This window comes from Lactuca saligna, chromosome 4, assembly GCF_052625555.1.
Source record: "Lactuca saligna cultivar CGN05327 chromosome 4, ASM5262555v1, whole genome shotgun sequence".
In the NCBI taxonomy this organism is placed as follows: Eukaryota; Viridiplantae; Streptophyta; class Magnoliopsida; order Asterales; family Asteraceae; genus Lactuca; species Lactuca saligna.
Window position 1 is genome coordinate 82,895,328 of NC_136420.1, and position 17,253 is coordinate 82,912,580.

The 17,253-nt window shown below is 29.9% G+C and overlaps 1 protein-coding gene across 2 annotated transcripts in view; it reads right to left on the reverse strand.

Moving 5' to 3' along the window:
• The window catches only part of LOC145042251 (protein LIGHT-DEPENDENT SHORT HYPOCOTYLS 10-like), a 28,515-nt gene that overhangs the window by 6,163 nt on the left and 5,099 nt on the right, over positions 1 to 17,253 (reverse strand). The window contains exon 2 of one of the 2 annotated variants that reach the window (XM_078990648.1): positions 13,146 to 13,338. The exons of the other annotated variant lie outside the window; for it this stretch is intronic. The gene's annotated coding sequence lies outside the window, so the exon portion shown is untranslated. Of the gene's footprint in view, positions 1 to 13,145; positions 13,339 to 17,253 lie in introns of those variants that run through there. 2 annotated transcript variants of the gene reach the window in all.

Below are 17,253 nucleotides of genomic sequence, written 5' to 3' on the forward strand. Positions count from 1 at the left end.
AAAGTGACAAGTATATCTTGTCAAGACATGGTTCTTTTATGGGATTTGGCTATATATGTAATGAAATGATTAGGCTTAATATTAATTATCCTTCTAGTGATAATTCTGTTTGCATGGCTTCTAGTAGTAATTTTCATAAATCTGAATTATGGCATGCTAGACTAGGACATGTTCATTACAAGAGATTAAAATACATGTCTAAAATGAGTTTAATTCCTACTTTTGATATGAAAAATAATGAAAAATGTAAAACATGCATGCTAACTAAAATCATTAGACAACCTTTCAAAGATGTTGTTAGGGAAAGCAGGGTGTTGGATCTTATACATAGTGATTTATGTGATTTCCATGCAACACCTTCCCTTGGAAATAAGAAGTATGTTGTTATTTTTATTGATGATGCATCTAGATTTTGTTATATCTATTTGCTACATTCTAAGGATGAAGCACTTGATAAATTTAAAATTTATAAACAATAAGTTGAGCTTCATAAAAATGAATTAATAAAAGTATTACGTACTGATAGAGGTGGTGAGTATTATGATCCAGTTTATTTTGAATCAACTGGAATAATACATCAAACCATAACTCTATATACACCACAACAAAATGGTGTAACTAAAATGAAGAATAGGACTTTGAAAGAAATGGTTAATTCCATGTTGTCATATTCTGGATTAAGTGAAGGGTTTTGGGGTGAGGCAATGTTAACTGCATGTTACATCTTGAATAGAGCTCCAAATAAAAGGAGTAAGAATACTCCTTATGAACTTTGGTGTAAAAAGGTACCAAATTTTGAGTTATCTAAAAGTTTGGGGTTGTAGAGCAGTTGTAAGGTTTACTGAACCTAAAAGGAAAACATTGGGTGAGAGAGGTATAGATTGTAACTTTATTGGATATGTTGAGCATTCCAAAGCTTATAGATTCTATGTTATAGAATTCAATGACTCTGTATCTGTGAACACTCTTATAGAGTCAAGAGATGCTATCTTTGATGAAGAAATATTTACATCTATACCCAGACCAAGGGATATGATCAAGCAATCTTTTAGCAAGAACACAACTCAAGCTGAAGATGCGTCTGCTGGCATAGGTTCGGTATCTGAACTTAGAAAAAGTACTAGAGCTAGAAAAGCAAAATCTTTTGGATATGATTTTCAACTATATTTAGTTGAAGGAATAAGAAATGAGATCGTGACTCAACATCAATATTGCTTTAATATTGAGGAGGATCCAAAGACTTTCAATGAATCTATGGCTTCTAGGGATGTTTATTTCTGGAAAGAGGCAATTCCTGATGAGATCGATTCTATCATGCATAACAATACTTAGGTATTGTCTGATTTACCTCCTAGTTGGAAGGCATTAGGATGTAAATGGATCCTCAAAAGAAAAATGGAGGTGGATGGCACAATTGATAAGTATAAATCCAGATTGGTTATCCAAGGCTTTAGAAAAAAGGAAGGAATTGATTTCTTTGACACTTATGATCCTGTTGCCATAATTTCTACTATTAGATTATTATTAACTCTTGCAGCTATACATAATCTTGTGATTCACCAAATGAATGTGAAAACTGCATTCTTGAATGGTGACTTGTATGAGGAAATATACATGAAACAACCTGAGGGGTTTGTGATGCCCAGAAATAAACACAAAGTGTGAAAGTTGAAGAAATCATTATATGGTTTGAAACATACACCAAATCAATGGCATCAAAAGTTTGATGATGTTGTCTTGTCTAATGGTTTTGAATTAAACCAAGCTGACAAGTGTGTATATAGCAAATTTGATACTTCTGGTAAATGAGTCATGATTTGCTTGTATGTAGACGATATGTTGATTTTTGGTACTGATTTAGAAGAAGTTGATAAAACCAAGAAATTCTTGTCATCTAGTTTTAATATGAAAGACATGGGGGAGGTTGGGGTAATTCTTGGTATAAGAATTAGAAAAGGAAACAATGGGATTTCAATTTTTCTATCTCATTATATTGAAAAGGTATTGAAAAAGTTTAACTTTGAGAATTGTTCTCCTGTTAGCACTCCTATAGATCCTAGTCTTAAGCTTCTACCCAATAAAGGATCTCCAGTGTCTCAACTTGAATACTCAAGGGCTATTGGTTGTCTAATGTATGCCATGATTAGTACTAGGCATGATATAACATATGCTGTGGGAAGGCTTAGTAGATATACTAGTAATCCTATTTCACATCATTTGCAAGCTGTGAGTAGAGTATTCAAGTACTTAAAAGGGACCATGAATTATGGTTTAACTTATAGTGGATATCATTCTGTTTTGGAAGGTTATTCAGATGCTAGCTGGATTAATAACTTAGAGGATCACTCCTCTACTAGTGGTTGGGTGTTTCTTCTTAGAGGAGGTGCCATTTCTTGGGCATCTAAGAAACAGACTTATATTACTAACTCAACCATAGAGTCTGAGTTTGTTGTATTGCCTGCTACTGGTAAAGAAGCTGAGTGGCTAAGGATTTATGAAATTCCATTATGGCCCAAACCGATATCTACCATTTCTATTAGATATGATAGTGCTGCAACCTTGGCTAAGGCTTATAGTCAAATGTACAATGGAAAGTCTAGACATTTAGGTGTTAGACATAGCATGATTCGTGAGCTTATCATGACTGGTATGATATCTGTGGAGTTTGTAAGAACTCAGTTGAATTTAGCCGATCATCTAACCAAAGGGTTAGCAAGAGATCTTGTGCACAAGACGGTTGTAGGGATGTGTTTAAATTCCATTTAAAATCTTTTATATTGAGATACCCAATTCCCATCTAATGTAATATTAGATGCTGAATTCAATATGGAAAGCTTGATATTTGAAGATTGGAACACATTACAATCATCATCCCAAGGTATGTATTCAGTACTGTAAGTTAAGTAGGTTGAAATTTTATTTCTTAATAATTCTTTGAAAAATTACATTTGCAGGTGCAAGAACAAAAGAACTATCTATATAAGCATGAAGTTTAGCTGCTTAAAGAAGTTAGGACTTGACTTTGATATGCTTATTGAAGGATGGAACACAAGCTAGTAAAATATAATGTCATGTTAGAACTTATGAGAATGTAAACTGTTGTGTGTATTATCTTCATGTATTCATTATGGATAGAAAGGGTTCAATCCTTAGTGACACCCTGATATTCGAATATTTGGAGTGTATAATATACTAATGTGAAATTCAATCGTCACGATATTTCATTTATGCATCAATTTGTTGGTGTTATGTTTCATTTTAAGTTAATCTAGATTACACTTGAACGAGAAAGGTTTGTTGGTGATTTGTTATCATTAATGTTATTTAAGTATAATGAGATTACTTTGTTAACCAAAAGTGATCTTGATAAATATTAAACAAGTAAGGAAGGTGTGGAGTACACACTTGTTTAAATTTGATCAAGTATCAAAGTACAGTGTCATTTAGGGGCGAAACCCCTGCACAAACGGGGTTCCGGGGACAGCGCCCCTAGGAACGGGGTCCAAGGGGCAGAGCCCCTGGCTGGGATCGAGTCTTATTCAAAATACCCGTTTTATGACCGTTTTGGTGCTTTTGTGACAATTTTAAACTGTAATGTGACAATTTTAAACTGTCATATGACAGTTTTTAGACAATGATCTAAAAGTTAGTTTTGGTCTCTTTTTCTGGTACTCCCGAAATAATACATTCTCATTCTCTTTCAATTGACCCCTAACCTATTTACTGTTTTTTTGGGAAAGAACCTATTTACTGTTCACCGCTCTCCACTAAAAGTGTATATTGTTTTTGCCAATCTTCTTAACTTCAAGGATAGTTACATAAATATTAGAAATGAAGTCCTAAAAGCCATAAGTAACCAGATAAGTAACCAAATAAAGTCCTAAAAACCATAACTAACCAGGAAGACCATCTCAAAAAGTAACCAGGAAGATCATCTCAAACATATCTTTATTTTTTTAAAATAAATAAATAAATAACTTAAATATATAGTATTTCATTTCCAACCATACTCCATTTTTTATCTAAAAAAATCATAATATTATTTATTTTGCAACTTACATAAATTACCAAATACACCTCCTCTGCTAATTAGTTTTTAATAAATATATAATCTATTTTTTCATTACAATAATATTAAATAAATTAGATTATATTTATAATACACTTGTAAATAAATATTATACATGAATTCGATACATAAAAAATAAACTTTATATTTATAAGCTTTTATAAAATATGTTATTGTCTTCTAAAATTTTAATATGTATTTAAATTTTTATATAAATTCGATACATAAGAATAAACTTTATATTTATGATTAATTAATATAACTACTAAATAAAAATAAACTAGAAATGTATAAATATATGAAAAAAAAAGAATATAAAAATTTATAGTGTATATGCATGACCTCAAGCAACAAAAAGAGGAAATATAACTACTAGATAAATATAAACTTCAAGCCCATTTATGGAGAAATGAATAGTATTACTTCATATTTATTTGCGGTAATATTATTCATATCTCCATAAGTAGGATATAATTGAAGAATAATAGAAGAAAAATAGAGGAAAATGGAGTTTTTAAGGTGGGTTGGTGATGCTCTAATGCTCCATCGATCGTATCCAACTATAACGATCAACATATCCAAATCTCTATTGCCGACACATTCAACCCCCCCCCCCCCCCCCCCCCCCCCCCCCTCTCTTATGTAAATCTGACATCTCTCTCTTCCTCCCTCTTGCATGTTATTCCGGCCATTGGGTGCACCCCTCGCTCCTCTGTCCATCTCATTATGAAGTCTCTCTCTCTCCTATTTTTTTTGGTGTTTGTGGTGGTGGTAGCTCGCCAAAGACGAAGATGGGCAGGGGTTGGTTTTCTTCAAGATTGTGGAAGTTGTGATAGTTTGATGAAGACAAAAAGGATGAAGGGGAGTTTCTTTTTTATTTTATTATTTTGAATGTCGCAGCCATAATAGCTAGCCAGAGATAGCTTGCTGGAGAGAGTGATTGGTGACAGAGAAAGGGTGTCACCGTCAAGTTCAAGGGCGGGGGTGGTGTAGGTGGATCCAATTTATCTATTTAGTAAAAATAACAATACATCTAATAATATGAAAAGATTAAATAAAAAAAAGACAAAAAAAAAAAAAAAAACAAAGGCATTTTAATTATTTAATTTGTGCATACTTAACGAAAGGGCACCGACGGTAACTGTGGTAGGGACCATATCTGATGGATTTGGAAACCTTTAGGATGTTTGGTATATGACCAAACCTACATAAAAGTGCATACCTCATGGACCAATACTGTAAATCTACTCTTTAACCATTGACATTGTTTCGTACGTCAAAAGAAGCCATGGTACAAAGTTTTGGTAGTGTTTCGTGATCTCAAACATAGATGTAAATAACCCAGAGATTTAAATATGTGAAAAATATGATGTATATTTGTGCCTTTGTACGTAAAATTAAATGTCAAAGGACTACAAAAAATTAATACTTTATTTTTGTGCTTTGAATCCCAAAAAGTATTATTTTTAAATTGATGATGAAACTCGACTTATTTATACGTTTGAAAATCCAATTATGGCCATATTTACTGAAACATAAACGAATAATAAAAGAATAATTTTTTGATCCATTCTAAGAGGTTTAAGATTATTTTTTTAGAACTGTTCTAAAAAATATAGATATAGCTAGGGGAGCAATACACATGATTTAGTCAACAAATATGTACGATTACCTTTTACTGAAAAGGGTAAATTAAGTGCATGAAACATCATTGACTAAAACATTGTAAAACGACAAAATTGAATAAAAGTAATACCCCAATATAATCGGTAGCAGACAACCATGAAACTACTAAAGGATGGCCCTCTCAGCGCACCAAGAATAGAGCAAGTTGTGGGTGACAAATATGCCACTGTATAGTGTATATGCATGACCTCAGAAAACAAAAAGAAAATAAACTTAACTCCTTGTTTAGAATTCCAATAGGTTTTGTGTTTTTTTACAAAATACTGTAACTTTATTAAATACAAAAGATGCTTCGGTTTTATATATGTTATTATGATTTCAACATTATGTTTTATTTAGAACTTTCAAAATAAAACAATATAGTTAAATTTTTTGTATATACATGTAAAATAATAAGACATTAACTATAAAGCAATATCTCTTACACTAAGTTGATATATAAATAATTATTTTGAACTACAACAAAACATTAAATATAAAACAATAACTCTTACATTAAGTTGATATATAAATTTATAATTATTTTGAACTATAATACAAAATATATATCTATCAAAATCATACTATTCAATAACATCTACCTACGGTTTGTGTTTAAATAGAACCAAACATACTTTTCGACTTAGCCTTATACTTTAATATTATGATTGATTGATTTAAAAATTACTTAGCTATATATTATCTTTTTAATTTCAATCATGATGATTGTTAATCATTGTTTGTAAGTTAATGCAATGTAATTTTTTCTGTATGTTGAAAACAATTTATTTCGAAAAAAATTAAGTTATAATAAAAAATAGTTTTTAGATATTATTTTTATTTAATTTGACTTAACGTTTTACATTTGCAATATTTGAATAATTCAAAAAATAGTACTTGAATATAGTTTTAAGTTTATTTTATATTTTAGTTTGTGTTTTGGATTTAACATAATATTTTTATTTAACAAATAAGTGTATTATAATCATCATTCTAAAAGTCTTCCAATAATAAGATAATATTTTGCATTTAATTATATATTTTAAATTAATAGATTAATTATGTTAAGTTGGAAATTGAAAGGTAATGGAAGTTTCAAATACATATGATGATACTAAAAATGTCTCATTTATAGTATAACTATGTGAATATCCGTGCGTTGCGCAGTGGAATAATTATATAGTTTAATATGGTTATATATGGTTTAATGTATTGTGAATAAGCCATACATAAAACTTGTATGCGATTAAATAGCATGTATATTTTTTGATTTACATATTTTTTTATCATAATAAATAATGAAATTTTTTTTTACTATTAGTTTAAAATTTTAAATGTAATTTTTATGTACACATTAGTATCTAATGGTATCTAATGTAATTAATTGATAATTGATTAGATATGGATTCTCATTTGTGATCGTCTATTTATATTGAACCTCATAAAAATACATATTTAACGACTTTTCTTAGTTTTACTATTGAATAGAAAATGATGCCGTATTTTAAGTAATATAAAAAATCTTATTCTCAATCTATTTTAAGATAGTGACATATTTTAAGTTAATATAAAAAATTATATTCTAGAACTAATGAAAAAAAAAAAAAAAAAACAGAATCAAATTTCTTAACTATAATAAAGTTGATTCCAATTACCAAGTGCTCAATCGAACATAATATCATTCAATAAACATCATAAGATATTACGTTATATTCAAAGTACGGACATCATTTTTGTAAGAGTCATTCAAAATATATGAAACTATAGTGCCTAATACAACAATGTAATAACCAAATGACCCTAACATATTTTAAATGAAATATAATTATAATATATTATCTATGCAACTGAATTTCTTCACAACATGTGGGATTCATCTACTATATGGTATTCTTCTAATATATTATATTATAGTATAAACATTATATTTGGAAAACCACTTTGAGTTATATTGTAGTTTATAACATTAAATTTGTGATGGGTTGTATTTGACACACATTTGTGTATTTATATCTATATTATATATTTAAAACAAATCTTATGTAAACATCCAACCTAAATATTTATCTTCAAATTTTCTTTCTTCGCCACGTAAACAAACTTTTGTTATAAGGCCAAAAATGGAATAAAAGACAGACTTAATTGTATGATCATGATATATTGTATTTTGATTGGGGCTTGTACAAAACATGCATGAACATATATTATTAATTTATCTCTTGTTTTGGGTAATTCGAATAAGATAGCTTCAAATCCAACGTATCAAACGGATTACCCATTTACTAAAGTCTAAAACCCAAAAACTCGAACATGTTCTAATACCATACAAATACATGATGTTTTAGCAAATTATTATCACATATGAATTACCATTGATTATGTGTGATTAATTATTAAGAAGGTGAAAATGTTTGGGGGTTTCAAATGTATGAGGTTTTATCAAATTATTGTGGGGGGTTTCAAATGCATGACATTCAAGGGAAAATGCAAGCTTTATAAGTATGTAAGATATTATATTTGAAAAATAACATGTCATGTCATTCGATTTATTTGTGGCATTCTATTTCACTACGAGTGTAAATATGCTCTTTATGATGTTCTATTTCACTATGAGTACATGTATTCTCTCAAAACTTGATCAAGTTTACTACTAAATTGTTTTAAGATCTTTTAAGGAGCAATTTGTATGTTTCCATAGCTTAAAATGGTACTAGAAACATGTCTATTTATGGAAATCGTGTTTTCGTGTAACACGTTTCAAAACATATCTATTCATGTCGTGTCACGTGTCACATAAATTAATTATGTGTTATGTTAATGTTTGATATCCAAGACACATTTTACAATTTATGTATAGTTCGCGTTTTATGAATTCATCTTATGTAAATTCGTGTCCAACTCATACACACGACACGAAGACATGGATTGCTATGTCTAGTTCAGAGTCAGTGGTTTATTTTTTTGAAAATCAAATAGGAATAAATGGATTGAACAACAACAAGAAACTAGGAGAGATCGAAGGGCGATCAAAAAAATTAAGAAATTAAAATGGAATCACCCAGCTCAAATGTTAAACTTTCTTTATATATTTATCCAAAGAAAAGTCAATACTTTCTAAGCATCAAGACTTTTCACATTATGCTATAGTTATTAAAGGTTATTGTACACACGTGCTTACTACTATACTCCTAAATTTATACCTTTAAAACGACTTGTACATATACTCACCTTATAACCTTCCATATCACACCAACACCACATCATTTTATTTCTCGATATTTCACATCTCTTTCAAATATATATATATATATATATATATATATATATATATATATATATATATATATATATATATATAAAGAATACATGACAAACATGCTAACTACTCTACTCCTAAACCTATACCTTTCATCTACAATTAGACTTAAACCCTCAATACTTGGCTGATGGGTACCCTATTCGTCAAACTCCAGATACCTCTAAGCCAAATGTATTTTGGTTCAAGGAAACACTTCCCTTTCAACCTTTCAACCTTTCACAAAATTTTATTATTTTTTAATCAAATAATAGTTATTGGTTTCGAAATAGTTAAAATATAAATAAAATAAATATAAATAAATCAATAATAATATTTAATTTTTTTGTTAAACAATTTTTTTAACATAAAATAACATAAACATAATGTATTGTTTAATTAAAATGTAATTGTTGAAAAATAATTTTATTAATTATTTTCTACATAAGTAATTTTAGATTAAATAATATAACTAAATAAAAGAATGAAGAATAAAATAAGCTTTGTATTCACTTTTGACTTATGGATTTGGATTCATTTTTGAAAATATAGATCAAAATATTGCATCCAAATGTACGTATATTCATTTTTAACACCATGGAGAGAGAGAGAGAGAGAAAGAGAAAGAGAGAGAGAGAGAGAGAGAGAGAGAGGCGTAAGTGGATTCACAGTGGTAATTCGGGGTTTGCTATTCCGTTAGACAATCAAGATGATTCTCATTGGAAAGTTAATGTCCCGTCTTATTATGATCTTGAATCCATTGATATCAACTTTAATGATTTCTTCTCTAAAAATGTGGCAAAATACTAAATTTTGGAAGGACAATTGGACCTAAAATAGTAGTATATCTACTTTGTTTTATAGGCTTTATGCTTTAGTTATGATCAAATCATGTATGGCTAGTGATCATATTATTAAGGAAGGTTTTATCAAGGAGTGAAGAAAGGTAATTAGGTCTAGAATAGAATAAGAGGAGCTTGGAAATCTGATTCAAACTGTGTTAGGTGCCTTCCAGTCCAACCAGACAGATCGTTGGTGCTTTAATCTTTACAGATCATGCAAGTTGCTAGAAAGCATATTAAAGGGAATCACTTGGATACCACGACTTTCACAACTCTTGACTTCTATTTGTCCCATTTGCAATGAAGTCCCGAAATATGCCCCAACACATGTGTCAAGATTGTGAATTAGCCAATTAGTTGGCACACAAAGTTTATATTTAGTGGGGTATTACAGTTCACACTAAAGGTCTAAAGAATAAAGCGTAAAACTTTCAAGGAAATTCGAAGGCTATCAAAGCCTTTTATGTAGTAGTAAGGGCCTATTATGGCGTGATATGGAACTACATGAATAAACTTGTTTTTTTTACTATGTGGTAGACTTTTCGGTTTCTTTACAGTTAATAGGAAAAATTCTTGTAATATGTCGTGGTCTAAGTGGTTGAATAATCCTCAAGAAGCTTTCCCTAATATGTAGTAGTGTAATTTGTTTTGCTCCTTATTGTTGGGGTTGTGGTTGGTATTGAGTATTGTTTCTATTGTTAAAAAACTATATATATATATATATATATATATATATATATATATATATATATATATATATATACAATATATATATATATATATATATATATATATATATATATATATATATATATATATAGAGAGAGAGAGAGAGAGAGAGAGAGCTACGTTCAAATGTTTTAACTAAGTATTGTGTTATTGTATGCATAAATATGGGCCAATCAATCTGAAAGGGTAAATATGTAATCTTATATTTAATTAATTATAGTAAATATATAAATCAATTAATATCCCTTTAATTTAGGAATATCAGTTTTAAAACTTAATATATATCCTCACGTCCACCTCTTCTCTCTTCTCTTCTATTCATCGTCGCCCCTAACCTTTTCCCTCTCATCTCCCTCTCGTACACCATCAGTAACCATCGAGAAACCTTCATCGGATTTATCATCTTCTTCCTTTAAACACCACCGATTTCAGAATCGGGAAAAACTATTTACCCAATCGAGGTCTTTTAGATCCAGATTATTGCCCACCATAACTCTATGTTTTACCAAAAGAAACACCACTGCCATCTCCATAACCAATCGCAACTCTTCTTTCCCCTATTTTATGGCAGGTCTGTGATCATCAATTAATTTTTTTTATCTTTCTGAAACTTTTATGCAGGAAATTTAGGGTGGATTCATTCTGTTGCAGCTAAATAGTTTGGATTACAAAGGTGGATCGAAGAAGATGTTGACACAGTTGAGGCAGCCGACCACTGTGAACGACTGCACGGCATGGGCGGAGGCACATGAAGGCTAGGGTAAGCCCAGGCTCACCCTCAAAATTAATTTTCAATTTTTTTACTAGCCCAGGGTCCAGACCTACCCTCTTTCATAGTTGAAACCCGTTGAATTAGGAAGTCGGAAACCCGAAGTAGAAGCCAACGTTGCGTATGTAAGAATGCCTCAAATTAATATAATTATTGGTAAATGAAATCCAATTCTATCAGAATGGAATCACGAATTAATATAATTATTGGTAAATGAATTCCAATTCTATCAGAATGGAATCACGAATTCCAATTATGCTGGAATGGAATATGGATATTTTTTCACTAATTTATTCATTGGATTTGTTTCCACAAAAGTTGATACTTGAAGAACGGACCACGAAATTTGAACGACGCCTCTTAGCAATATTATTCTTTTAGAATAAATTAGTGTATTTGTTAGATTTTGATGTTTTTTTCCCGATTTGAAAGTTTTTTAGTTTTATTCTTTAACAATAAATGTAATTTTTAGCAACTGTTACATGTATTTTATAAGAATTAATATAATTTTTGTTTTAATTCTTTAATTGCTGGTTTGAAAATTTGTTTTCTACAAGAAAAATACGTTCACGAATATTTTTATTATTTTATGATTCAAGAATTTTTTATTTTTGAATAAATTCAAACAAATTCTGTCAGAATGTCCGAATTAAAAACTTAATAATTCTTAAAATCAGATTTTTAAAATTAATAGAATCTATGATCCCTTAAAATATGCAAACTTCCTTTATTAAATCTATGTTAATTGACTAAAATACCCTTCTAGTTAAATTAGATGGTATTTTTCGATTATTTTTAATTCAATAATATGTATTAATCACTTTCTTCAAATAAGTAAAATGATTGACCCCATATTTATGCATACAATAACACAATAATTAGTTTTAACAGAATAACCTAGGCATATATATATATATATATATATATATATATATATATATATATATATATATATATATATATATATATATATATAGAGAGAGAGAGAGAGACAGAGAGAGAGAAGATAAAGAACTAGTGGTCACGGTCATCCAAGGACATGTCCCTTAAAGTCGTTGACCCACTTGTATAAGTTGTAGTGTAGTCCCATACTCCGAGGCATGTCAACTCATCGAGCACCAACCAGGCGAGTATGTCTTGTGGTATTATAGTTTTGTCTCAAATTATTCTTTTTTTTTCTCTCACTTCCTCTTTATATATATATATATATATATATATATATATATATATATATATATATATATATATATATATATATATTGTCCAAATGTGTGTGGACAACGTTATTCTATAGGAATGACAAAGATATTAGGTTGTTTGGTAATGTGAATACTTACAATCTCACATAACTATTGTTATTACCATGCATTCTCACTAATTGTAACTTATTCTTGTACCCACACATTGTTATTCACTCATTCTCATTTTTATATAATATGGTTATCAAGAACACATTCTGACCGACATTATGAGAGAATGAGAATCATGAAAAAATTCATATTATCCTCATTAACAATTTATTTAGTAAAAATGCATCATAATGATAGTATTTATGTGAGGTTGAACGTATCCGTATTATCAAACAACATATTCTTTTAGTCTTAGTCATTTTTAAAGAATTATAATGTATGTACAGTAGATGTCCATCCACATATTAACCTAACATACACACACACATCTCTCTCTCTCTCTCTCTCAATATATATATATATATATATATATATATATATATATATATATATATATATATATATATTGTAGGTTTTGATTCCAAAAAATAGAAATCTTGATATTCAACCTTAGCCACAGATTTCTTTTTTACTGCTCTAGCACGCTGACACGATAGGAGAGTTATAATCATAAATGATTATGCAGAACCGTCTGTTCTTTTTTTTCCATGCCACCTTCCCTATCACCACAATCGCTACTGGCACCACCACCACCTCCACTACCACCAACACCACATCCTCTGTCACCAAGCACCATAAATTATATATGATTAATCACTTTTGTGAACAAACATATATGTGTAATCATTTATGATTATATATATATATATATATATATATATATATATATATATATATATATATATATATATATATAAACATGTATAATCATATATGTTTATACATTTTAGTTATATAATCATTTTAATTACACATTATTCCGCCGCATTGTTATGTTGGAACGTTAGAACGACAAATGAGAAATATATGGTTGATGTTGAATCTCAAAACTCTATTTTTTTTAGAATATCAATCGAACCGACCCTCTCTCTCTCTCTCTATATATATATATATATATATATATATATATATAGTGAGAGAGAGAGAGAGGTGGAACTAGCATAGAGCTAGGGGTAGCACGTACTACCCCTCAGATTTGTTCAAGAGCCGCAAAATGTTTTATATGGTGCTGAGGATAATACAAGATGCTACTAAGATGCCACTCCTTGATGATATATAAGGTGACACTCCTAATATCCATTTAGATAAATTGGCTTGATGTCAAGTCCGAACTAGCAATCGAAAATTGTATAAATGCCAACTGATGTCCGTTTTTGGGATTTTGATTTCTTATGTTTTGCTTTTTTACCGGTGGTGTGGTACATACCATTGGACTTCCACTTTATTTTTGTATGAACACTAAATGTTCGTTAAAATTCCTTAATGAAAAAACTTCCACCAGGGCGATGTCAACATCGATTGAGTGTCTTGGTATCGCCGATTGGAACATCGATGTTGATTTGTTATCTATTTCATATACATAATCTATTTTGGATGGATATAAATTTTATGCTCATTGTTTCATTTCATCTTGTGAACTATAGTTTGGAGGGCTTTTGTAGATTTGAAGGGCTTTTGACTGTTGGAATTTTTGCCTTTTGTTGGAAAAACAAAAAGTCTATTTGGTAAGAGCACCATTTTTGGTTTCCAGAGTCCTTACAAGTAACCATGGCTTACGTGTTGAAATGATGTCGGTTGCAAAGATTTTGAAGATGGAATAAGAGCAATGATATATGCAAGAAAGTTACTATCTACAAAACTGCTATTCATCTATCTCCAGATCTGTCGAGTGCCAAAGACCATATACACTATGAAGATAACTTGTGTTGATTAGAGTACAATATCTGAAGAAGCTTACAAGGTATGTAAGTTTGTTTGTGTTTCATTCACATTCTTAATTGTAGTACATAGAACTTTTAAAATACGATTATTGATTGGCATTCTAGCATTTCTTGGGATTTGATACCAACTGAACTTGTGATTTTGGGTTTTGGGATAATAATGGGGATGATCAATGATCATTTTGGGTTCTTTAACTCTGTTCTTCTCTTATTACATATTATTATGAGTAAAAGCTTGATGAGTTTGTGCTTCGATTATCTTTGATGATCATCATCTTTAATTGATTAAGCATAATAATGGGGATGATCAATGATCATTTTGGGTTCTTTAACTCAGTTCTTCTCAAAGCCATGCGTTTTGCTACAATTCTTCTTGCCATTTCAGGTAAAAAAACTTTGAAGGATCAATATGTCAAACAAATTTGAGATATATCAATTACGTTAGGATGGTAATCTTACTTTACTTGATTAAGCACAAATCCTTTTCGCTCTTTTCAAAATTGCTAGAACAATTTGTAGCATAAAGTGATCATTATTCTCATATTTAACTATTCGACCCTTACTTGATTAAGCACAAATCCTTTTCGCTCTTTTCAAAATTGCTAGAACAATTTGTAGCATAAAGTGATCATTATTCTCATATTTAACTATTCGACCCTTACTTGAAGTACTGATCTGGTGTGCAGCTACAGCCCGAAGATTTTCACCTTTCTTGCCAAAGAGATCAAATATATCTCCTTTCAGTGGTTTAAGCAGTCATGGGGAAGTTTCATTAATGTAATTTATCTTGGCTTAATTCGTGTACCAATTCTTCTATGTGTCAGACTTAATTTAGTATGTGACCCCTAGCTACTTTTTGCTATAATTAATCTATCTTTCCTTTTATGTTTTTTTTTTTACTTGAAGAAATATGTTCATTTGGAATTTGACTAATTTTCTACTTCATTTTGATTTACTTCTTATTATTTATTTTAATTTAATACAACTATATATTCTCTCTCTTAAAATAAATAATGATGTATGACATAGGACGCACGTTAGACAATAGATATAAAAATATAAAAATTATCAAAATACTATTGACTTCTGTACTAGCTAGCCTGGCACCAGTTTTGAGAACTCATAAGCTCCAACACATGCTTCCTTAGTCAAACTATATATCATCAAAATGAGAGTCTTATTCTCGCATCCGTTCTTGATATAATTGGCGGAACAAAATTATTGGATGCAACGAAATGGGGTTTTATCTATATATAGTGACAATCTTTTTTTCAACGACAAATGACATTTTTGATTCAAACGGGCTAGCAAGCTGCTAGAGATATATGATCTGAGAAATCAACAAGACTTTACAAAATTAAGTAGCTATCTGATAGCTAGTAATCTAAATATAACACTAGCTAGTAATCTAAATATAACACTAGCTAGTAATCTAAATATAACACTATCTAGCTGCAATCAAACTAAAGCACTAACGGGCAAGAATGGCTATAGATAGTTCTTTAATTAGGATGAGATCGATGGGACTTTTAATGGCTATAGATAGTGCTTTAATTAGGATGAGATGGGACTTTTAATTTATATTGATAAACTCAAATACTTTGTGTGTGTGATCGATGTGAGACAAATAAATAAAGGAAATGACGGATCTAATATTTGTTGGTAAATAGAACTTATGTAGGTTCTATCTTCTACACATGATATTTAAACGAAATTACTTTCACATGTGTGGTAAAATCATAGTCAAGTCCATTCTCATAAAAGAACCAGTAGCTATGTAGTTTAAATAATAGTGTTTATTTAGCTTTATTAGTGCACAATTCATTTTTTCATGGCACTATAATATATTTCTTTTTATTTACCATTAAACCATTATAAAATGGGGGTAAATAACACAAAAAACACTATTTTTACATATAAATTCGATTTTGATACCGTGTTTTTTTTGTGTCAATTTTGACACTGTGTTTTTCAATTTCTTACAATTCTGACCAATTAACCGGTTAACCAGGTTACATGCAGATGTGGCATGATGACGTGTCAATTTTGATGGCGTGATATGCTGATATGATATGCTGATGTGTCAAAATTGATTTTTTCCACAAAAAACACTAAGTTTTCACTTTTTTCGATTTTAACGCTAAGTTTAATTTTTTATTTCAATTTTGACACTATGTTTTTTTTTTGTTCCAATCGAACATCATTTATCAAATTTTATTCAATTTTGTCTATTTTTCATTTGAAACCGTATAAATATATTTTTTTATTACATTTAAACCGTATAAACATCTTTTTTTCATTTAAAAACCACATTTTTATTTAAACACAAGATGTTTTTTTTCTTACATTCAAAGCATTAGTTATATCATGAGAATCAAACTAACCATAAGTTTCTAATAAGATGTAAAAATTTGATGGGTTGCAAACTTGATATCCGAGTTTTAATCGACTACACCCCTCCAAACCTCCAAACACATTTTAAAGTTGCATATTTAATATAAAATAAAATTTTTATATAACTAATATGTGACACCTAGAATCTGAAAGACCAAGAAAAGAAAGGAAAAGCTCTAAGTCATGAGTCTACACGGCGAGTCCAGGGAGGAACTCGACGAGTCAGAGCGGGATCCGGGGTATTGAGTAAGTGACCGGCTCGGCGAGTCGGCTAGTGGACTCGACGAGTCGGCTAGTGGACTCGACGAGTCTGGTCTGGACGAGAAAAACCCTAATTTTGGGGGTTGTGCCCTATTTAAA